This window comes from Procambarus clarkii, chromosome 2 (genome assembly GCF_040958095.1).
Source record: "Procambarus clarkii isolate CNS0578487 chromosome 2, FALCON_Pclarkii_2.0, whole genome shotgun sequence".
NCBI lineage: Eukaryota > Metazoa > Arthropoda > Malacostraca > Decapoda > Cambaridae > Procambarus > Procambarus clarkii.
The window spans coordinates 39112718-39117315 of record NC_091151.1 but is presented as its reverse complement, the minus strand read 5'-3'; positions in this window follow the sequence as shown (position 1 = coordinate 39117315).

Sequence of the window (4598 nt, the reverse complement as noted above, 5' to 3'; positions counted from 1 at the left end):
TCCCACCCACAAGCCCTTCATTCTCCCCCACCCCCCTAAGCTCCCCACTCTCCCCCACCCCACCTAAGCCTTCCCCTCTCCACCACTCCCCAAAACCCTCCCCTCTTCCTCAACCACCTCAGCCTTCCCTTTCCCCCCACGCCCTCCCCACTTTATTGCCCCCCCAAAACCCACCCCCCCCAACCCTCCCCCCCTCACCCACTCCCCCTACCCTCCCCCCCTCACCCCACTCCCCCCTACCTCTCCCCCCTCCCCACCCCCCTCCCCCCCCCTCACCCCACCCACTCCCCCCTCACCCACTCCCCCTACCCTCCCCCTACCCCTACCCTCCCCCTCACCCCTACCCCCCCCAAGCCCTTCCTCCTCCACCAGTCTCCCCATACCAGATCCTCCCAGCTCCTGCTCACCCCAGACCCCACAGGTCCTCCCCAGAGGAGAAACAGAAGAGAGTTAGTTTCAGGGCAATGTACTCGAACATAGATGGGATCACAAGCAAGGCAAGTGAACTAAGGGAAAGAGCACAAGAAGTGAACCCAGATGTAATTGGACTCACTGAAACAAAACTCTCTGGAATCATAACGAATGCCGTGTTTCCCCAGGAGTACACAATAATAAGGAAAGAGAGGGAAGGTAGGGGAGGAGGAGGAGTGGCCCTACTCATGAGAAAGGAATGGAGTTTTAAGGAGATGACTATCCCGGGCTGTGAGGGTTTCAGAGACTACATAGCAGGCACCATGACAATGGGAGGACCAAGGATAGTAGTAGCAGTAATATATAATCCTCCACCAAATGACAAAAGACCCAGTCAAGAGTACGAAAGCAACAACATGGCAGTTAACACTATAATTGAGAGGGCAGCCTCTTCTGCCTGTAGAAATAGATCCCACCTGCTCATCATGGGGGACTTCAATCACGGCAGGATTGATTGGGAGAACAAGGAACCGCATGGAGGCGAGGATACGTGGAGAGCCAAACTACTGGAGGTGGCGACTAGAAACTTCTTAACCCAGCATGTCAGTGAACCCACAAGGATGAGAGGAAACGACGAACCAGCGAGACTCGACCTGGTTTTCACCCTGAACGACTCTGACATAAGAGAAATCAGTTTTGAGGACCCAGTAGGAATGAGCGACCACAGTGTATTGGTGTTTGAGTACCTGATTGAAGAAGGGTTATTGAACTCGAGAAGGGATACCGAAACCAAAAGGTTAGCATACCGAAAGGGAAACTATGAGGAGATAAGAAAATGCCTAGCAGATATAGCATGGGAAACAGAGCTCAGGGAAAAGACGGCCCAAGATATGATGGAATACATCACGCAAAAATGCAAGGATGCAGCAAACAAGTTTGTCCCAGTCCAAAAGGAAAACAGTGAAATGAAGATGAGAAACCCATGGTTTAATCAGAGATGTAGGCTAGCTAAGCAGCAAAGTAAAAGGGCATGGAGAAACTATAGGAATAACAGGACACTGGAGAGCAGAGAAAGATACCAGAATGCCAGGAATGAATATGTTAGGATGAGAAGAGAGGCAGAAAGACAATACGAAAATGACATCGCAAGCAAGGCAAAGACTCAGCCTAAATTGCTGCATAGCCACATCAGGAGAAAAACAACAGTAAAGGAACAGGTTATGAAATTAAGGTTAGGGGCAGAAGGATTCACTACAAACGACAAGGAAGTGTGTGAGGAACTGAATAAGAAATTCCAGGAGGTCTTCACCTTGGAGCAAGGAGAAATCCCAGAGATAAGAGAGGGAATAGCTAACCAGGAACCACTGGAAGAGTTTGAGATTACCAGCGGGGAAGTAAGGAAGTGTTTACTAGAATTGGATGTGACAAAGGCTATAGGTCCAGATGGAATCTCCCCTTGGATACTAAAGGAAGGAGCAGAAGAACTGTGCCTCCCGCTCTCCATGGTGTATAACAAATCACTGGCAACAGGGGAACTGCCAGAAATTTGGAAAGCAGCTAACGTAGTCCCGATATACAAGAAAGGGGATAGACAGGAGGCACTGAATTACAGACCAGTGTCCCTAACCTGCATACCATGCAAGTTGATGGAGAAGATTGTGCGAAGAAAGCTAGTGGAACATCTGGAGCGAAAGAACTTTGTAACACAGCATCAACATGGATTCAGGGATGGCAGGTCCTGCCTCACAGGGTTACTTGAATTCTATGACCAGGCAACAAAAATAAGGCAAGAAAGAGAAGGGTGGGCAGACTGCATATTTTTGGATTGTCAGAAAGCCTTTGACACAGTGCCACACAAGAGGTTAGTGAAAAAACTGGAGATGCAGGCTGGAGTGAAAGGGAAGGTACTCCGTTGGATACAGGAGTACCTAAGTAACAGGAGACAACGAGTCAGTGTGAGGGGTGAGGTCTCAGATTGGCGAGACGTTACGAGTGGAGTACCGCAGGGGTCAGTCCTTGGACCTATACTGTTTCTGATATATGTAAATGATCTTCCAGAGGGTATAGAATCGTTTCTCTCAATGTTTGCCGATGATGCAAAAATTATGAGGAGGATTGAAACTGAGGACGATAGTAGGAGGCTACAAGATGACCTAGACAGACTGAGTGAATGGTCCAACAAATGGCTGTTGAAGTTCAACCCGAGTAAATGCAAAGTAATGAAACTAGGTGGTGGAAATAGGAGGCCAAACACAGGATACAGAATAGGAGATGAAGTACTTAATGAAACGAACAGAGAGAAAGATCTAGGAGTTGATATCACACCAAACCTGTCTCCTGAAGCCCACATAAAAAGAATAACGTCTGCGGCATATGCGAGGCTGGCTAACATCAGAACAGCGTTCAGGAACCTGTGTAAGGAATCATTCAGAATCTTGTACACCACATATGTAAGACCAATCCTGGAGTATGCGGCCCCAGCATGGAGCCCGTACCTTGTCAAGCACAAGACGAAGCTGGAAAAAGTCCAAAGGTATGCCACTAGACTAGTCCCAGAACTAAGAGGCATGAGTTACGAGGAAAGGCTGCGGGAAATGCACCTTACGACACTGGAAGACAGAAGAGTAAGGGGAGACATGATCACAACCTACAAAATCCTCAGAGGAATCGACCGGGTAAACAAAGATAAACTATTCAACACTGGTGGGACGCGAACAAGGGGACACAGGTGGAAACTGAGTACTCACATGAGCCACAGAGACGTTAGAAGGAACTTTTTTAGTGTCAGAGTAGTTAACGGATGGAATGCATTAGGCAGTGATGTGGTGGAGGCTGACTCCATACACAGTTTTAAATGTAGATATGATAGAGCCCAGTAGGCTCAGGAATCTGTACACCAGTTGATTGACAGTTGAGAGGCGGGACCAAAGAGCCAAAGCTCAACCCCCGCAAGCACAAATAGGTGAGTACAAATAGGTGAGTACACACACACACTCTCTCTCTCTCTCTCTCTCTCTCTCTCTCTCTCTCTCTCTCTCTCTCTCTCTCTCTCTCTCTCTCTCTCTCTCTCTCTCTCTCTCTCTCTCTGTCTCTCTCTATCTCTCTCTCTCTCTCTCTCTCTCTCTCTCTCTCTCTCTCTCTCTCTCTCTCTCTCTCTCTCTCTCTCTCTCTCTCTCTCTCTCTCTCTCTCTCCCACAGAAATGCTTGGCTGAGTTTTAGCTCCTGGCTCTAGTTCCGGGTTCCACCTTTACAACTATCAGCAGTTATAATAAGTAACTCCTGGCCTTGTTGCGTGTCAGACTTCTTTTTAAAACCGTTGTTTAGTTGAGTTATATTTCTCTGCTCTGACTGTGTCTCTCTCTCAGTGTGTCTTCTGTTTATATACATAACTGTGTAGACTTTTCCTCGTACTGCATTATACATCAGCCTTTTCTGTGGGACATCGTCAGACACTTTTCAAGAAAGTGTTTGTCCTGACATACAGAAACAGCTGATCGTACTGGAACAACCGACTTCATTCTAACCCATTATCTCTACTCGAACTGCTGACCCAATTCGACCCAGTGACTATTTCTTGATGGTCGTGTTTGTGATTGATCATGTGTGGGAGACAGGTTGTTGGTTATTAAAAAAGCGTTGATGAACACGAAAAGATAGTGCAAAATTTCGATAGAAATAATGCCGTCGCAAACCACTGTTGGGATTTCGATCATAGATTGGATTTTAATAATAGTAGAATTGTATATAACAGCTCAAATATTGAAGAGAGACACCTGCCAGAAGGGGTAATTATAGATTCTATAGAGACAGTAAAGAGGAACAAATCATTTAGTAAAGTAGATGCGATTAACCGCAAAGTTATTCTTAACGAGGCTAAATTAACTAATTCCATTAATTCATTTATAAACACAAACTTGGGGTTAATGTTCCCTCGATATCCGGCCCAGTTCCCAGAAAGCAGGACCATCAGAAGTTCCGACGTCCCTTGGGAAGTCCCTTGGGGAGTCGCTTGGGGAGTCCTTGGGGAGTCCGTGAGGAGTCCCTGGGGAGTATAATTATAACGACTTCTAATGATGGGCGCCACGTGAGGTTCTCTGCCAGACATTTTAACCTATGGACGTTGAAGCCTTCTTCAGAACATTGTTTAACAGCACCTTCATAAAGGATATAAGTTCCATCCGAAACTT